The 21611-nt window shown below is 34.6% G+C and overlaps 1 pseudogene across 1 annotated transcript; it reads right to left on the bottom strand.

The window, feature by feature from the left end:
* Window positions 1-19787: 19787 nt before the first annotated feature.
* On the bottom strand, window positions 19788-20831 carry LOC309797088 (putative P2Y purinoceptor 10; annotated as a pseudogene). The gene has a single exon. The product of its transcript is annotated as a putative P2Y purinoceptor 10 (transcript).
* Between the last annotated feature and the right edge of the window lie 780 nt (window positions 20832-21611).

Raw genomic sequence — 21611 nt, 5'->3', positions numbered from 1 at the left:
AATCACAAGTAATGAAATTGAAACTGTGTTTAAAAATCTTCCAACAAACAAAAGACCAGGACTAGATGGTTTCACAGGTGAATTCTGTCAAACATTTAGAGAGGAGCTAATACCCATCCTTCTCAAAAACTTCCAAAAAATTGCAGAGAAAGGAACACTCCAAAACTCATTCTATGAGGCCACCATCACCCTGATATCCAAACCAGACAAAGATACTACAAAAATAGAAAATTACAGACCAATATCACTGATGAATATAGATGCAAAAATCCTCAACAAAATACTAGCAAACAGAATCCAACAACACATTAAAAGGATCATACACCATGATCAAGTGGGATTTATCCCAGGGATGCAAGGATTCTTCAGTATATGCAAATCAATCAATGTGATACACCATATTAAGAAATTGAAGTTTAAAAACCATATGATAATCTCAATAGATGCAGAAAAAGCTTTTGACAAAATTTATCACTATTTATGATAAAAACTCTCCAGAAATTGGGCATAGAGGGAACTTACATCAACATAATAAAGGTCATATATGACAAAACAACAGGAAACATCATTCTCAATGGTGAAAAACTGAAAGTATGTCCTCTAAGGTCATGAACAAGACACGGATGCCCACCCTCACCATTATTATTAAACATAGTTTTGGAAGTTCTAGGCATGGCAATAGAGAAGAAAAAGAAATAAAAGTAATACAAATTGGAAAAGAAGATGTGAAACTGTCATTGTTTGCAGATGACATGATATTATACAAAGAGAAACCTAAAAATGTCACCAGAAAACTACAAGAGCTAATCAATGAACTTAGTAAAGTTACAGGATACAAAATTAATGAACAGAAATCTCTGGAATTCATATATACTAATGAAGAAAGATCTGAAGAAGAAATTAAGGAAACACTCCGATTTACCACTGCAAAATAAAAGAATAAAATATGGAGGAATGAACCTACCTAGGGTGACAAAAGACGTGTATGTAGAAAACTATAAAACACTGCTGAAAGAAATTAAAGATGATACCAACAGGTGGAGAGATATACCATATGCTTGGATTGAAAGAATCAATATTGTAAAAATGACTATACTACTCAAAGCAATCTAAAGACTCAATGCAATCCTATAAAATTACCAACAGCACTTTTTCAGAACTTGAACAACAAATTTTAAAATTTGTATGGAGCCTCAGAAGCAGTGGATTAAAGCTCCACAATCAACTTGATGTACCCTGCATCTGTGGAATACATGAATAGACAACGAATCATCCCAAATTGAGGAGACAACAAATGATCCCAAATGGAGTAGGTGGACTTGGAGAGCAAGATTTATGATTTTTTCCCCTTTTCCTCTTTTTCTGAGAGCGTTTTTGGTGCTGCAGCCAAGAGTAAGTGCTGTGACTCTTAGGAGGGAGAGCCAACTTCAGGACACTTGTCCACAAGAGAACTTCGAGCTCCGCATAATATCAAAGGGCAAGAATCTCCCAGAGATCTCCACCTCAACACAAGCACCCAGTTTCACTCAACGACCAGCAAGCTACAGTGCTGGACACCCTATGCCAAACAACTAGCAAGACAGGAACACAACACCACCCATTATCAGAGAGGCTGCCAAAAATCATAAAAGTCCACAGACACCACAAAACGCATCACAAGACGTGGACCTGCTGACCAGAAAGACAAGATCCAGACTCATTCAGCAGAAGAGAGGCAATAGTCCCCTCCACCAGGAAGCCTACACAACCCACTGAAACAACCTTAGCCACTGGGGACAGACACCAAAAACAACGGGAACTATGAACCTGTGGCCTGGAAAAAGGAGACCCCAAACACACTAAGATAAGCAAAATGAGAAGACAGAAAAACACACAGCAGGTGAAGAAGCAAGATAAAAACCCACCAGACCTAACAAATGAAGAGGAAATAGGCAGTCTACCTGAAAAAGAATTCAGAATAATGATAGTAAACATGAACCAAAATCTTGGAAATAAAATGGAGAAAATGCAAGAAATAGTTAACAAGGACCTAGAAGAACTAAAGATGAAACAAGCAACGATGAACTACAAAATAAATGAAATGAAAAATACTCTAAATGGGATCAATAGCAGAATGACTGAGGCAGAAAAACGGATAAGTGAGGCGGAAGATAAAAGAGTGGAAATAACTTCGGCAGAGCAGAAGAAAGAAAAAAGAATGAAAAGAACTGAGGACAGTCTCAGAGACCTCTGAGACAACATTAAACACACCTACATTAGAATTACAGGGGTTCCAGAAGAAGAAGAGAAAAAGAAAGGGACTGAGAAAATATTTGAAGAGATTATAGTTGAAAACTTCCTTAATATGGGAAAGGAAATAGTTAATCAAGTGCAGGAGACACGGAGAGTCCCATACAGGATAAATCCAAGGAGAAATATGCCAAGACACATATTAATCAAACTGTCAAAAATTAAATACAAAGAAAACATCTTAAATGCAGCAAGGGAAGAACAACAAATAACACACATCGGAATCTCCATATCGTTAACAGCTCATCCTTCAGCAGAAACTTTGCAAGCCAGAAGGACGGGCAGGACATACTTAAAGTGATGAAGGAGAAAAAACTACAACCAAGATTATTCTACCCAGCAAGGATCTCACTCAGATTTGATGGAGAAATTAAAAGTTTTACAGACAAGCAAAAGCTGAGAGAGTTCACCACAACCAAATCAGCTTTACAACAAATGCTAAAGGAACTTCTCTAGGCAAGAAACACAACAGAAGGAAAAGACCTACAATAATGAACACAAAACAATTAAGAAAATGGGAATAGGAACATACATATTGATAATTACCTTAAATGTGAATGGACTAAATGCTACCAGCAAAAGACATAGATTGGCTGCATGGATACAAAAACAAGACCCATATATATGCTGTCTACAAGAGACCCACTTCAGACCTAGAGACACATTCAGACTGAAAGTAAGGGGATGGAAAAAGGTATTCCATGAAAATGGAAACCAAAAGAAAGCTGCAGTAGCAATTCTCATATCAGACAAAATAGACTTTAAAATAAAGACTACTAGAAGAGACAAAGAAGGACACTACATAATGATCAAGGGATCGATCCAAGAAGAAGATATAACAATTGTAAATATTTATGCACCCAACATAGAAGCACCTCAATACATAAGGGAAATACTAACAGCCATAAAAGGGGAAATTGACAGTAACACATTCATAGTAGGGGACATTAACACTCCACTTTCACCAATCGACAGATCATCCAAAATGAAAATAAATAAGGAAACACAAGCTTTAAATGATACATTAAAGAAGATGGACTTAATTGATATTTATAGGACATTCCATCCAAAAACAACAGAATACACATTTTTCTCAAGTGCTCATGGAACATTCTCCAGGATAGATCATATCTTGGGTCACAAATCAAGCCTTGGTAAATTTAAGAAAATTGAAATTGTATCAATTACAGTTACAGGAAAAGATATGTAAAAATACAAACACATGGAGGCTAAACAATACACTACTTAATAATGAAGTGATCACTGAAGAAATCAAAGAGGAAATAAAAAAATACCTAGAAACAAATGACAATGGAGACATGATGACCCAAAACCTATGGGACGCAGCAAAAGCAGTTCTAAGAGGGAAGTTTATAGCAATACAATCCCACCTTAAGAAACAGGAAACATCTCGAATAAACAACCTAAACTTGCACCTAAAGCAATTAGTGAAAGAAGAACAAAAACACCCCATAGTTAGCAGAAGGAAATAAATCATAAAAATCAGATCAGAAAAAAATGAAAAAGAAATGAATGAAGCCATAGCAAAGATCAATAAAACTAAAAGCTGGTTCTTTGAGAAGATAAACAAAATTGATAAACCATTAGCCAGAGTCATCAAGAAAAAAAGGGAGATGACTCAAATCAATAGAATTAGCAATGAAAAAGGAGAAGTAACAACTGACACTGCAGAAATACAAAAGATCATGAGAGATTACTACAAGCAACGCTATGCCAATAAAATGGACAACCTGGAAGAAATGGACAAATTCTTAGAAATGCACAACCTGCCAAGACTTAATCAGGAAGAAATAGAAAATATGAACAGACCAGTCACAAACTCTGAAATTGAAACTGTGATTAAAAATCTTCCAACAAACAAAAGCCCAGGACCAGATGGCTTCACAGGCGAATTCTATCAAACATTTAGAGAAGAGCTAACAGCTATCCTTCTCAAAATCTTCCAAAATATAGCAGAGGGAGGAACACTCTCAAACTCATTCTACGAAGCCACCATCACCTTGATACCACAACCAGACAAGGATATCACAAAGAAAGAAAACTACAGGGGAATATTACTGATGAATATAGACGCAAAAATCCACAACAAAACACTACAAACAGAATCCTACAGCACATTAAAAGGATCATACAGCATGATCAAGTGGGGTTTATTCCAGGAATGCAAGAAATCTTCAATATACATAAATCAATCGACGTGATACACCATATTAACAAACTGAAGGAGAAAAAAATATGATCATCTCAATAGATGCAGAGAAACCTTTCGTCAAAATTCACCACTGATTTATGATAAAAAAACCCTGCAGAAAGTATGCATAAAGGGAACTATCCTTAACATAATAAAGGTCGTATATGACAAACCCACAGCCAACATTGTCCTCAATGCTGAAAAAATGAAACCATTTCCACAAGATCACGAACAAGACAAGGTTGCCCACTCTCACCACTCTTATTCAACATAGTTTTGGAACTTTTATCCACAGAAATCAGAGAAGAAAAGGAAATAAAAGGAATCTAAATCAGAAAAGAAGAAGTAAAGCTGTCACTGTTTGCAGATGACATGATACTATACATAGAAAATCCTAAAGATGCTACCAGAAAACTACTAGAGTTAATCAATGAATTTGGTAAAGTAGCAGGATACAAAATAAATGCACAGAAATCTCTGGCATTCCTATATACTAATGATGAAAAATCTGAAAGTGAAATCAAGAAAACTCTCCCATTTACCATTGCAACAAAAAGAATAAAATATCTAGGAATAAACCTACCTAAGGAGACAAAAGATCTGTATGCAAAAATTATAAGACACTGATGAAAGAAATTAAAAATGATACAAATAGATGGAGAGATATACCATATTCTTGGATTGGAATAATGAACATTGTGAAAATGACTCTACTACCCAAAGCAATCTACAGATTCAATGTAATCCCTATCAAACTACCACTGGCATTTTTCACAGAACTAGAACAAAACATTTCACAATTTGTATGGAAACACAAAAGACCCCAAATAGCCAAAGCAATCTTGAGAACGAAAAATGGAGCTGGAGGAATCAGGCTCCCTGACTTCGGACTATACTACAAAGCTACAGTAATCAAGACAGTATGGTACTGGCACAAAAACAGAAATATAGATCAATGGAACAGGATAGAAAGCCCAGAGATACACCCATGCACATATTGTCACCTTATATTTGATAAAGGAGGCAAGAATATACAGTGGAGACAAGAGAGCCTTTTCAATCAGTGGTGCTGACTAAACAGGACATGTACATGTAAAAGTATGAGATTAGATCACTCCCTAACACCTTACACAAAAATAAGCTCAAAATGGATTAAAGACCTAAATGTAAGGCCAGACACTATCAAACTCTTAGACGAAATCATAGGCAGAACACTCTATGACATAAATCACAGCAAGATCCTTTTGGACCCACCTCCTAGAGAAATGGAAATAAAGACAAAAGTAAACACATGGGACCTAATGAAACTTAATAGCTTTGGCACAGCAAAAGGAAACCATAAACAAGACCAAAAGACAAACCTCAGAATGGGAGAAAATATTTGCAAAGGAAACAATTGACAAAAGATTAACTTCCAACATTTATAAGCAGCTCATGCAGCTCAATAACAAAAAGGAAACAACCCAATCCAAAAATGGTCCGAAGACCTAAATAGACATTTCTCCACAGAAGATATGCAGACTGCCAACAAACACATGAAAGAATGCTCAACATCTTTAATCATTAGAGAAATGCAAATCAAAACTACAATGAGATATCATCTCACACCAGTCAGAATGCCCATCATCAAAAAATCTAGAAACAATAAATGCTGGAGAGGGTGTGGAATAAAGGGAACACTCTTGCACTGCTGCTGGGAATGTGAATTGGTACAGCCACTATGGAGAACAGTATGGAGGTTCCTTAAAAAATTACAAATAGAACTACCATATGACCCAGCAATCCCACTACTGGGCATATACCCTGAGAAAACCATAATTCAAAAAGAGTCATGTACCAATATGTTCATTTCAGCCCTATTTACAATATCCCAGAGATGGAAATAACCTAAGTGTCCATCATCAGATGAATGGATAAAGAAGTTGTGGCACATATATACAATGGAATATTACTCAGCCATAAAAAGATATGAAATTGTGCTATTTGTAATGAGGTGGATAGACATAGAGTCTGTCATACAGAGTGAAGTAAGTCAGAAAGAGAAAGACAAATACCGTATGCTAACACATATATATGGAATTTAAGAAGAAAAGAAAATGTCATGAAGAACCTAGGGGTAAGACAGGAATAAAGAGACAGACCTACTAGAGAACGGACTTGAGGATATGGGGAGGGGGAAAGGTAAGCTGTGACAAAGTAAAAGAGAGGCATTGACATATATACATGACCAAACGTAAGGTAGATAGCTAGTGGGAAGCAGCTGCATAGCACAGGGAGATCAGCTCGGTGCTTTGTGACTGCCTGGTGGGGTGGGATAAGAAATGTTTGAGGGAGATGCAAGAGGGAGGGGATATGGGAACATATGTATATGTATAACTGATTCACTTTGTTATAAAGCAGAAACTAGCACACCATTGTTAAGCAATTATACTCCAATAATGATGTAAAAAAAATTGTATTGAGACACAAAAGACCCCAAATAGCCAAAGTAGTCTTGAGGAAAAAAAAAAACGGAGCTGGAGGTATCAGCCTCCCTGACTTCAGACTATACTACAAAGATACAGTAATCAAGACATTATGGCACTGGCACAAGAACAGTAACATAAAACAATGGAACAAGATAGAAAGCCCAGAGATAAACCCATGCACCTATGGTCAACTGTTCTAAGAGAAAGGAGGAAAGGATATACAATCAAGAAAAGACAGTCTCTTCAATAAATGTTGCTGGGAATACTGGACAGCTACATGTAAAAGAATGAAATTAGAACAGTCCCTAACACCATTCACAAAAATAGACTCAAAATGGATTCAAGACCTAAATGTAAGACTGAACACTATAAAACTCTTGGAGGAAAACATAGGAAGAACACTCTTTGACACAAATCACGGCAAGATCTTTTTTGATCCACCTCCTAGAGTAATGGAAATAAAAACAAAAATAAACCAATGGGACCTAATGAAACTTCAAAGCTTTTGCACAGGAAAGGAAACCATAAACAAGATGAAAATACAACCCTCAGAATGGGAGGAAATATTTGCAAATGAATCAATGGAGAAGGCATTAATCTCCAAAATATATAAACATCTCATGCAGCTCAATATTAAAGAAACAAACAACCCAATCCAAAAATGGGCAGAAGATCTAAATAGACATTTATCCAAGGAAGACATAAAGATGGCCAAGAAGCACATGAAAATCTGCTCAACCTTACTAATTATTAGAGAATTGCAAATCAAAACTACAATGAGGTATCACCTCACACCAGTTAGAATGGGCATCATCAGAAAATCTACAAACAACAAATGCTGGAGAGGGTGTGGAGAAAAGGGAACCCTCTTGCACTGCTGGTGGGAATGTAAATTGATAAAGCCACTATGGAGAACAGTATGGAGGTTCCTTAAAAAACTAAAAATAGAATTACCATATGATCCAGCAATCTCACTAGTGAGCATATACCCAGAGAAAACCATAATTCAAAAAGACGCATGCACCCCAATATTCATTGCAGCACTGTTTACAATAGCCAGGTCATGGAAACAACCTAAATGCCCATCGACAGATGAATGGATAAAGAAGTTGTGGTACATATATACAATGGAATATTTCTCAGCCATAAAAAGGAACAAAATTGGTTCATTTGGTAAGACGTGTTTGGATCTAGAGCCTGTCATACAGAGTGAAGTAAGTCAGAAAGAGAAAAACAAATATCGTATATTAACACATGTATGTGGAACCTAAAAATGATACAGATGAACCAGTTTGCAGGGCAGAAACTGAGACACAGATGTAGAGAATAAACGTTTGGACACCAAGGGGGAAAGCTGCGGGGAGATGGTGGTGTGCTGAATTTGGCAATTGGGATTGACATGTATACCGTGTTCTGTAAAAAATTGATGACTAATAAGAACCTGCTGTATAAAAAAATAAATAAAAAATTTAAAAATTAAGAAAAACAAAAAACAACTAATACTAAACTTTCTTTGAGTTATTTGTATGGAAATATGTTAATATAATTTTTTCAGACATTACATGAAATTCCTAAAAATCTTATATGTTCTGGTATAATGTTATAAGTTATAATTCTAGTTATTATTTTAAAATGTATATCTCAGAAATAATTAAATTTCCTTCTCAATTGAATTATTTTGAACTTTCATCAAATCTTTAACCGTGGTCATTTTAAATTCTTTTGACATTTACAGGCAGTTCTGGTAGTACTCTGATGCTTTTGCAAAAATTTTCCTGTAAAAAGGTTTCATCTTCAAGGAATTCATTGAAAAGATTGACAAGTGCAGGTTTTTGGTACATGACTATACTGCTGAACTGAGTGAATAAGCATTTTCAGAACTCTAATGGAAAACTGATGAATTCATAAAAGTGCTAACAAAAGATCAAGATAAAAAAAATTAATTACATGGGACTGAGTGACCTGATGATTATGATTATAATTTTTGTGACTTTCTGTTTGAATAAATAAATAAATAAATAAATAAATAATAAATCCAGTATGTATGTTAAAAAAAAAAAAAAAGAAATCCATGGGACAATATTAGTGTAGGTACAGGTAATCCTACAAATTTCAATACCTCTGAAAGAAGCAAATGCATATAGTAGAATAACTGAAGTTTATAATATGACCTTCAGTCATCCTAAAAAGATTACATTAAATGTTAGAGTTGACCCTCTTCTTAAATAATAACAATATCAATACTAATAATAACAAAAGCAAACCTGTGTAAAGTGCTTAAGAGTTTATAAAGCACTTTCCAAAAAGTATGCTTCATATTGAGATCTTCTAGTCTAGCTTCCTTATGGACAAATAATAAAACTAAATCCCAAAGAAAGATAACTTGCCCAAAGTCACATAGCTTCTGAGTGGCAGAACTGAAACTAGGATCCTGGTTCTCTGAATCTGGATTAATGCTTCTCTCATACACCATGTCCCCTTGTTTAAAACAAACTGCTTATGTGGGTTTGAAAGAATATAATTTAGAAATATTTGCACCTAAAATGATGTTTTAAATATTCAGATACTTAAAGAGTTACTTGATCATTTCTACAGAATACAATTGTCTAAAATACAGATTCCTCGAGGACTTTAGAAAATCTAGGTTTTACCCTGCCCCCACCATCGTGGTAAATGTTATCTGTTTTTGTTTTGTTAGGCAATCACTATTACAAAAAAATTCACACAAAACATTTTGTGAATTCCCAATCTTATAAAGACAAGAAAATAAGTTTATAATTTTATAAAACTAACCACTGCTTCTTAAAATACCATTTTAATGAATTCCAAATATGAAACTTTAATTATCAAATTTTCCAGTGGGAGTGATTTGTATTACAAAATGACTTAACCACAGAGATTTCAAAAATAGCAATTTTTAATTCTGCATTTATAATAAGATTCAATTCACCACTGTTCTGCTTACATGTATCTTTACTTGTGAGAAATTAGGTCCAACTGAAAAACTATATGCCTGTATTTTATTCTTCATTAACTCACAGTTTACATATATCAGGTTGTGACTGAGGATGTTTATAGAGGAATTAATCTAGGCAGACCATGGCACAGTTGATTTTAATCAACGAATATAACAAAATATTTGCTAAATTAGTGTCACTATATAAAAGCGTACATTACATCACACATACAGACATCCAAGCAAAGAGCTTTCATTGCAAACTCTGAAACTCTGAAGTTCGTGAAATACATTAAGATACAATATTATTTTGTGCTTAAGCTGTATTTGTTGTGTGTGAATCTCATGATACTTTTGAGATATCTGGGATGAATCCAAATTGTTTATTTCCCTAAGGGGAGAAAATGAAAGTCTCATAGATATTCCAAGTTATAAGGATATTAATTCCCATAACTCCTAATAATATTAATAAACATTTCTTTTTTAGGCTACTTTTCTTAAATAGTGCATTTTTTTTACTTTTAATTTTTAAAAATTCCTATAAAGGATTAATTACATGGCAATACATTATCCTTGAGAAAAATGATAGAAATAAAGACAAATGCCTTAAACCTGTACAATAATTACATTATAAAATTCTGAAATTTGTTTATACTACAATCATGATCATACCAGATTGCAAGCAAAGAAAAAAGTAGGACATATGTTTTTATTGTTTCAACGTCACAGTGCATACCTAAATTTAAATGATCAAATGTATGGAAGATACTACATACACACACATTCACAAATATACTCTTTCCCTCATATACATACATATTTTAATATGGTTTAATGCTTCCTCAGTTTACTAATTTGTGATATTGTTATATTTGGGACATATCTAAGAACCCAGGCAAGGTAACTCTAGGTACTCTGCTTTTAATCACAGTAACATTGTGAAACATTATTTTCCTCTCCTCTGCAGACCTTTGATTAATATGTGACACACCTGTGGTGTAATGTAAGTGTGTTGACTGCATGAAGTTTAGATAAATGCTTATTGTTATTGAGAACATGGCTGTTCTCCAAAAAAAGTTTAATCGTCAACTTTGACATATTGTCAGAGAATATAAGTACAAAAACAGGGTGATTCAAACAGAATGGAAGACTTTTAAAATGTTCTAGACTACCTGACTTCTTGTGGGGATTCATGAACAACCTTGGGTTTACATCTCCTTGTGGTCTTGAGGAAACACTTAACACTGTGGCTTCACTTCTACCTTCAGTGGAGATGTATACTCTAGGATGAATCAGCAACAACACTGATGTGGAACCTTTGACATGAGGGACGCAAAGGGAGCATCTGTAAGATTATTGGAAATAAACATGAAAGTTCCTGTATAAATTTATTTTTATTACATATTCATATAAAAACTATCTATCAAGTACTAAATGTTTGCAAGTTCAATTCTTTTTGAATCACTGTGTGTTGCTTTTTATGTCTTTGTAGTCCTATAGAGCAATTACTCTAAGAGTCACATATATCACAGTATGGTGAAATGGATATCATCCACATGCTCAGGTCCATGAAATCTCACCTTACATAATTTTTATAAATCACAGTAATTTTGACTCTGAGCCACCACTCATTAGAATAGATGGAGGAATGTGGGTGACCTCCCCCTCTCCAAGTTCCTATTCTAGGAACTTTGAGTTGCCTATAAATTAGGAGTGACTGCTGTAAGCCTTGGTGACTGTCATCTTTGACATCAAACCTGCTAAATGTTGTTTTCATGGATCCTGACCTTCCACATTTGGCAGGCACTAAAATGCCTCTCAGATTAGTCTTCCAAGCGATCACATGTCACACCAGAGAGATTCTATCAATGTGCTTAAGGTAACAGTGCTTAGAGTCAAGACTCCATGGCCATCCTGTAGTTACCATGCCATGCACAATGCACAAAGAGCATGACCTTCCAACACTTGCAGAAACTTAAGAAAATCTAAACCTGTATGAGTTTTAATAAAGGTATCCCTCTTTACTCTAGTCTTGTCTCTCCAAAGCAGCAACATCAACCCCCTGACCTCTAGAATCACCCAGAGAAGTAAGCCTCTTTAAAGGAGATAACTCTCAAGAAAATTCCCTGTTAATTCCCTGGATAGGAGCTTAGAACTCAACCTTTCTATTTTTAAATGTTCGGGTGAGAGGAAGCGTGTTGGGTGTGTATGTAGAGAAACGTCATCTATTTAATCTAGTGAGAATCTTTGTCAGCATCAAGAGCAATGTAGAAATTACTATAGAAATACATCATCCTCTCAGGTAGCCATTTTTTAATTCCACAGTGATCAGAATTTCCAGGGAGGAGGAAGAGTATATTTATGAAAGAGCATAGTCTCCAGAGGGAAAACTCTACTTACTAGTCCTGTGTCCTTAGGCAAGTTTCCTCTCTCTGTCTTTTCTCATCTTAGAGAAATTGTGACAATTAAATGAGTTGATGTATCAGAAGCACTTACATGCCAGATGCATAGTAAGGGCTCAATAAATATTTTCAATTATTGTTAAAATTGTCAGATATCAACATAAGAAGGTATTTATTTCTTAAATATATTATTTATGTGAGAAAAATAATACTCTTTATGGGTAGTCTGTCCACTGGGAAAATTTTTGTTTTTTCACTTTAGAGACAAGAAGTTTCCACTTTGTGTTGAGCAAATTTTTGGATCCTGCCTTTTTTAGCTTGAGAGAAACAAATGGTGGAATGATATTTTGTTGTCTTTTTGATACTCTTGAGCACATTTCACTCCTGTACTCCCCTGACAACTGTCCAGACTTCTGTTAATATTTGTCACATGTACTTGTAAGACAGGGGTCTGTGTCTTACTTTCTCTTTTCTTCCAGTTTTATTGAGATATAATTGACATACAGCACTGTATAGGTTTATGGTGTACGACACAATGATCTGACTTACATACACCACGAAATGATTACCACAATAAGTTTAGTGAACACCCATCATCTTATACAGATACAAAGAATAGCATCTGTTTTTTTTTCTACTTTATAAAGAAATAGAAAATAAATTTTGCCTTGTGATGAGAACGCAGGATTTTCTCTCAAAAATTTTCATGTATGATGTACAGTTGTGCTAGTTATATTTATCATGTTGTACATTACATCCCTAGTATTTATTTATCTTATAACAGTAAATATGTACCTTATGACCACCTTAAACCAATTCCCCCTGCCCCCATCCTATGCCTCTGGTAACCACAAATCTGATCTCTTTTTCTATGACTTTGTTTGATTCTTTGTTTCTGAAGTATAATTAACCTACAACACTGTGCTAGTTACTGTTAAACAACATAGTGACTTGATATTTCTATACATTTCAAAATGATCACCATGATAATTCTAGTTACTATCTGTCACCACACAAAGATACTACATAATTATTGATTATTCTCCACACTGTACATTTCAAAATTGTGATTCATTTATTTTGTAATTGAAAGTCTGTACCTCAATCTCCCTCAACTATTTATCTCCTCCTCCCACCCCCATTCCCTCTGGCAACCACCATTTGCTTTCTGTATCTATATCTCTGTTTCTGTTTTGTTGTGTTTTTCCATTTGTTTTGTTTAGTTTCTTAGATTCCACATATAAGTGAAATCACACAGTACTTATCTCTATCTGACTTATTTTACTTAAAACAATAATTTCTAGGCTCACCCATGTGGTCACAAATGGTAAGATTTCATTCTTTTTATGATTAAATAATATTCCATTATATATATGTATATACTACATCTTCAATATTCATTCATCTATTGATGGGCACTTGAGTTGCTTCCATATCTTGACTATTGTAAATAATGCTGCAAAAACATAGGGATGCATATAACATATCTAAATATTGTATTTGTCTTTTTAAGATAAATATCCAGGAGTGAAATTGATACATTATATGATAGTTCTATTTTTACCTTTTTGAGGAATCTCTATAATTTTTTCCATAATGGATTCACCAATTTAAATTCCCAGCAACAGTGCATGAGAGTATTCTTTTCTCCAATATTTGCCAAAACTTATTTTTTTGTTCTTGATAATTGCCATTTGGACAGGTGTGAGGTGATATCTCATTTTAGTTTTTATTTGTATTTCCCTGATGATTAGTGGTGTTGAGCCTCTTTTAATATATTAATATATTTGTTGGCTATCTGTATGTTATTTTTGGAAAAATGTATATTCAGATCCTCTGCCCATGTTTTAATCAGATTTTTAGTTTTTTGATGGTAAATTATATATTTTGGATATTAACCTCTTACCAGATATATCATTTGCAAATATCTTCTCCCATTCAGTATGCAGCCTTTTCATTTCATTGGTAGTTTCCTTTGCTGTGCAAAATATTCTTGTTGATGTAGTCCCATTTGTTTATTTTTTTTCTATTGTTTCCCTTGCCTGAGGAGACATATCTAAAAAATATTGCTAATGCAGATTTCACAGAGTATTACCTATATTTTCTTCTAGAAGTTTTATGGCTTCAGGTCTTACATTTAAGTATTTAATCCATTTTTAGTTTACTTTTGTATATGGTGTTAGAAATTAATCATGTTTTATTATTTTGCATATAACTGTCCAGTTTTCCCAGTAACATTTACTGAAGAGGCTGTCTTTTCTCCATTGCATATCCATGCCTCTTTTGTCATAGATTAATTGCCCATATAAGTTTGTCTGTATCATAGAGTTTTGATTCGTAGTATAGTATAGCTTTGTAGTATAGTTTGAAATCAGGGAGCATGATACTTTGGGCTATTCAGGGTCTTTTGTGTTTTGTACACATTTTTGAATTATTTGTTCTAATTCTGTGAAAAATGCCATTATTTTTGATAGAGATTGCATTGAATCTGTAGATTGCCTTGGGTTGTATGGTCATTTTAGCAATATTGATTCTTCCTATCCATGAGCATGGTATGTCCTTGCATCTGCTTGTGTCCTCTTCAGTTTCATTCATCACTGAGCTATAGTTTTCAGAGTACAGGTCTTCTACCTACTTAGTTAGATTTATTCCTAGGTATTTTACTCTTTTTGATGTGATAGTAAATAGGATTGCTTTCTTAATTTCTTTTCTAATAGTTCATTTTTAGTGTATAAAATTGCAACAGATTCCTATATATTAATCTTGTGTCCTGCACTTTACAGAATTCTTTAATGAGCTCTAGTAGTTTTCTTGGTGACATCTTCAGGATTTTCTGTATAGAGTATCATGTCATTGGTAAGCAATAACAGTTTTACTTCTTCCTTTCCACATTGGATTCCTGATTTCTGTGGCTAGGAGTTTCAATATTATGTTGAATAAAAGTGGTGAGAGTGGGCATCCTTGTCTTGCTCCTGATCTTAGAATAAATGCTTTCACCTTTTTATCATTGAGTATAATGTTATCTGTGGGCTTGTCATATACGACCTTTATTATATTGAGGTATATTCCCTCTATGCCCACTTTCTGTTGAATTTTGTCAAAAGCTTTTTATGCAGCTATTGAGATGACCATATGATTCTTATTATTCAATTTGTTAATGTGGTATATCAAATTATTTTGCAGATATTGAACTATCCTTGTGTCCTTGGAATAAATCCCACTTGATAATTATGTATGACCTATTTAATGTATTGTTGGATTTGGTGTGCTAATATTTTGTAGAGAATTTTTGCATCTATGTTCATCAGTGATATTCACCTGTAATTTTCTTTTTTGTGTGATATCTTTGTCTGGTTTTGGTAACAGGGTGATGCTGGCCTCTTAGAATTAGTTCAGAAGCATTATGTGCTCTGCAAATTTATTGAATAGTTCGAGAAAACTAAGTATTAACTCTTCTCTACATGTTTGGTAGAATTCACCTGTGAAGCCATCTGTTCCTGACCTTTGTTTGATGGAAGCTTTTTAAATTACTGATTCAGTTTCATTACTGATAATTGGTCTGTTCATATTTTCTATTTATTCCTTGTTCAGTCTTGGCAGATTGTACATTTCTAGGAATTTTTTTCCATTTATTTTATGTTGTCCATTTTATTGGCATATAGTTGTTCATAGTAAGCTCTTATGATCCTTTGTATTTCTGTGGTGTCACCTGTAACTTCTTTTCCATTTTTCATTTTATTGATTTGGGTCCTCTCTCTTTTTTTCTTGATGAGCATGACTAAAGCTTTATGGATTTGATTCATCTTTTCAAAGAACTAACTCTTAGTTTTATTGACCTTTCTCTATTTAATTTATTTCAGCTCTGATCTTTATTTCTTTCCTTCTACTAACTTTGGGTTTTGTTAATTCTTCTTTTCCTAGTTCCTATAGTTGTAAGGTTAGGCTGTTTAATTTGAGATTTTTCTTGTTTCCTGAGAAAAGCTTGTACAGTAAGTCCCTTACATATGAACAAATTCCATCCTGAGAGCGTATTCGTAAGTCCAACAAATTTAGCATAGGTACCCAACTAACACAATTGACTATATAGTGCTAGTTTTACACTTGGCTTGCGGACTTCCTGGGCTTGAAATAAAGATACTGTACTACTGTACTCTATACAGTACTGTACAATAAAGTACACAAAAGCACAACTACTCATAGAGGATGCATGTATGAGACAATGTATGCCAGACACGTGAACTAACTTACGTGATTGGACATGCAAACGCATGTTCACATCTTTGAAAGATCATGACTTGAAGGTTTGTATATATGGAACTTACTGTATGATATTTCTATAAACTACTCTCTTAGAAATGCTTTTGCTGAATCCCACAGATTTTGGATCATTGTGATTTCATCTGCACTTATCTCCAGGTACTTTTGATTTTCTCTTTGAGATCTTCAGTAATCCACTGGTTGTTTATTGCACATTGTTTAGCCTCCATGTGTTTGTGATTTTTGCAGTTTTTTTCCATGTAATCGATTTATAGTCTAGTCTCATAACATTGTGGTCAGAAAAGATGGTTGATATATGATTTCAATTTTCTTAAACTTACCAAGACTTGTTTAGTTATCTAGCATGTGATCTGACCTGGAGAATGTTTCATGTGCACTTGAAAATAATTTGTATTCTGTTGCTGATCTAATGTGTCATTTAAGGCCAGTGTTTCCTTACTGAATTTCTGTCTGGATGATCAGTCCAATGATGTAAGTGGAGTGTTAAAGTCCCCTACAATTATTGTGTTATTGTCAATTTCTCATTTTATGTCTGTTAATATTTGCTTTATGTATTTATGTACTGATGTTGGGTGCATATATATTTACAATTATTATATATTCTTCTTGTATATATCACTTTATCATTATGTAATGTCTTTTTTTGTCTCTTATTACAGTCTTTATTTTAAGGTCTATTTTGTTTGATGGAAGTATTGTTACCCCTGCTTTCTTTTCATTTCCATTTGCATGGCATACCTTTTGCCATCTTCCCATTTCCAGTTCACATGTGTCTTGAGATCTTAAGGGAATCTCTTGCAGGCAACATATATATGAGCCTTGTTTTTGTATCCATTCAGCCACTCTATGTCTTTTGATTGGAGCATATATTCCATTTATATCTAAAGTAATTATTGGGCTTCCCTGGTTGTACAGTGGTTAAGAACCCACCTGCCAATGCAGGGGACACGGGTTAGAGCCCTGGTACAAGAAGATCCTACGTGTGGTGGAGCAACTGGGCCTGTGCACCACAACTGCTGAGTCTGTGCTCTAGAGCTCGTGTGCCACAACTACTGAAGCCTGCATGCCTAGATCCTGTGCCCCCCAACAAGAGAAGCCACCGCAATGGGAAGCCCATGCACTGCAATGAAGAGTAGCCCCCATTTGCTGCAACTAGAGAAAACCCACACACAGCAATGAAGACCAAGCACAACCAAAATTAAAACAAACAAATAAATAAATAAATATTGATAGATAGAGTTCTTTTTGTTCCTTTCTTCTTCTTTTGCTCTCTTCCCTTGTGATTTGATAAATATCTTCAGCGGTATGTTTGGATTCATTTCTGTCTTTGGTGTTCTGTATCTATTATGGATTTTTGTTTTGTGGTTATCGTGGGTTTTATATATAGCAACCTATATATATGTATGTTATGTAAGTTGCTGATTTCTTAACTTTGAATGCATTTTTCCAACCATGAATTTTTACTTCTCCCCCATTTATTGTTTTTGACATCACATTTTACATCTTTTTGTTTTGTGTATCCCCTTAACTACTTATCATGTATACAGCTGATTTTACAACTTTTGTCTTTTAACCTTCCTTCTAGCTTTATATGTCATTGATTTACTACCATTACTGCATATTTGCCTTTACCAATGAGATTTTTCATTTTGTAATTTTCATATTTGTAGCTGAGGTCTTTCTTTTTCTGCTTAGAGAAATCCCTTTAACAGTTCTTTTAAATCTGGTTTTGTGCTCCTGAATTCTTTTTGTTTTTGCTTGCCTGTAGAACTTTTAATATCTCCTTCAAATCTGAATGTTAACCTTGTCAGGTTGAGTATTCTTCATGATAGGCTTTTCCCCTTCACCCCTTTAAATATATCATGGCCCACACCTCTACCTGCAGAGTTTCTGCCTAAAAGTCAATGATAGTATTATGGGAGTTTCATTGTATGTAACTTGTTACTTTTCCCTTGCTGCTTTTAATATTCTCTTTTTTCTTTTTCTTTTTTTTTTCATTTTATTTACAGTGTGTCTTTGTGTAGTCATTTTTGGTTTGATCCTGCTTGCAAAGTCCCTGTGCTTCCTGGACCTGGATTTTTTTTTTTTTTTCATTTCCCAGGTTAGTTAAGTTTTCAGCTATTATATCTTCAAATATGTTCTTTGCCACTTTCTCTTTCTCTTTTCATTCTGGGACCCCTATAATGAGAATGTTATTATGCTTGATGTTGTCTCAGAGGTCTCTTAAACTGTTCCCATTTTTAAAAATTCTGTGTTGTTTTTTTCTGTTTAGCTAAAACAATTTCCACAACTCTGTCTTCCACTTTGCTGATCTGTTCCTATGTATCATCTAATCTACTGTTGATTCATTCAAGTTTAATTTTTAGTTCATTTATTATATTCTTCATCTCTGTTTGGTTCTTCTTTATAATTTTTTAACTCTTTTTTTTTTTTTTTTTACTATTCTCACTGTGTTCATCCACTTTTTGTCCTGAGTTCTTTCAGCATCTTTATGATCACCACCATGAATGTTTTATTGGGTAGATTGCTTATCTCCAATTAAATTAGTTCTTCTTCTGGGGTTTTATCTTGTTACTTTATTTGGAACATATTGCTCTGTCACTTCATTTTGCGTATTGTGGTTCTTTCTTTACATCTTTAGTTGTAAAATATATTTTCTGCTAGTGTTCAGGTTGTTCTCATCAATAGTTGCTCTGTAAGTATTTGTAATTTTGGTGTGCCTGTGGAAGGAGTTGAGATCAGGGTCTTCCTACTCTGCCATCTTGGCCACTCCACCTGTGTATAACTTCTTGATAAAGCAAGGATAGTATTGTTCTCCTGTACATTTTTAAATGTGTAGACAATTCATCTATGTTCATCTATTTTCAATTTGCATTTTGTTTCTAGTAGGGGAAGGTGAAAATTTTGGACCTATTGCTGAGGAACAGGGGTGCAATTCATTCTGTTGTTCATCCTTTTGTGTAAATAAAGTTATTTTCTCATATGCTCCATAGAACAATATTTCCATTTGGACAGAAAATATAGGCTTTAATATTTTTTTCCAGAAGAATCATTTTGAAGATTAAGGGAAGGGAGCCATGTTTCATTAAGGCACTTAAGGGTACCATTTTTTTTAAGAAAGATCTTCCAGGTGACATAGATAAACTGATAGAGCATATAGATTATTCTAGGTAATTATTTGTTTACATTGTTTTGGAACCATCCATAAATTCAAGAGAGATTGTTTGAAGATCCTCCTTCCTATGCTGAATATCCAAAGCACCATCCTTGCATTTCACACATGACTGAAGAATCAAGCTACCATGTTCTGAAAATCCATCACGAAATTCTGAGGTCATAAAATAATATACAACTGGATCAAGGCAGCAATTTAAATTTGCAAGACACGTGGAAATTATGTGGGAAAATAGAGTGCTCTTTATAAAGGAGCAGTTTGAAAAGATTTGTTGCTTCACCATCATAAAGAAAGGGAAGTTGAGGTGGTAGGGTGTGAAACACACAATGAATACCACTGCACACATCAGGACCATCCACAAAGCCATTTTTCTCTCTTTGGTGTTCTGAGTGGGAACTTGGAATTCCTGTAAAATTTTTCTTGTTCTCCATGTGCAATAAGTAATAATTACAACAGGTAAGACAAACCCTCCAATTTCAGCTACAGTTACCATGCCAACAGTAGACGCCATGCTAATATGTTGAAGCCCTAAATCAGCAAAGCAGGATTCAGTATTGTTGGCTAATCCAGAATTTCTCAGAATTGGAAGTAGGAAACAGGCAGTCCCCACGATGACTCAGATGGCAGCACTGATGGCCACATCATACCTACGCTTCCAGTCTCTGGCCCTGAAAGGCTTGAGGAGAAAGAAGCACCTCTGAAGGCTGATGCATGTCAGGAAAAACATGCTGGCATACATGTTGAGATACTTTAAGTAGAAACACAGCAGGTAAAGGGCCCTCTAGAAAGGCCAGTGGTGGCAGATGTAATAGTAAATCCGGAGGGGTAAGGACAGCACATGACCAAAGTCAGCCACAGAGAGGTTGATCATGAAAATGATGGCTTTATTTTTCTTGCTGATGAAGCGGCACAAAACCCACAAGCCTGCACTGTTCACCAGTAGACCGGGGATAAATATGAAGATATAAGTGGTTGCATAGAGAGAGTACTGAAATGACATTTGAAGATCAGTGCACTTTGCTCTTGTACTGTTTGTGCTGTTACTTCCCATCTTGAGAATTTGTGTTCCTTCCTTAGGGAAAGCATCAGAATGATGATTTCTGCAGAAAATAGAGAAAAATAGTGTCAAGGGCATATCAGTCCATGTTTGGGTATACAAATATATTTGTATTCTACCAAAGAGGTATTCAAGTGTGAACTTTCATAAACTCAAAAGGTCTTTTCTATGTAAATTGAAAATATCTTGCCAATCTACAACTGGATAACAGTACTGTTGAAGATATTTTCAGAATCAAAAAGATCACTGTTTTGGCAATAACTTCAGTCAGGTTTTTCCCTTAGTAGTCAGAGGAAGTAATCAAACTTGCAGAGATAACCAAAAAGTAAGTCTTCCTGGCAAATAGCTGCCAAACATACATTTCAAAATTCTTGTTTTACATTCAGTTTTACAATTATCTCTATCTGTATTTTCAAAATTTGAGAGCCAGCTTTCCCTATCCTCAATGCTGAGAGAGATAAAAATCTATTTTGAAAGACAACCTTATCAGGGATTAGATGACTACTGAGGTTAGTCAATGAACATTTAGGAATGAAACATGGGATAAAGGTCTGGGGAAGGCCTGGCAGGTCACTAGGCCTTGAAAGATAGGGGCTTGGAAAAGATATTACAACTCATATAAACTTTGTCTCTTTCAGAATTTGGCTGAGAGAACAATTAGTTCTGCTTATATAACATGGAACTTTCAGAAGCTTCAGTAACTTTAAAGATCTGTATTTATTAACAGAATTACAGTAGTTTCAGACATTCACATTTATTGAGACTATCATTGCA

Source organism: Mesoplodon mirus (assembly GCF_964341445.2).
Source record: "Mesoplodon mirus genome assembly, chromosome: X".
Lineage (NCBI taxonomy): Eukaryota > Metazoa > Chordata > Mammalia > Artiodactyla > Ziphiidae > Mesoplodon > Mesoplodon mirus.
Note: the sequence above shows the minus strand (reverse complement) of the source record. Positions and strands in the feature narration are given on the sequence as shown.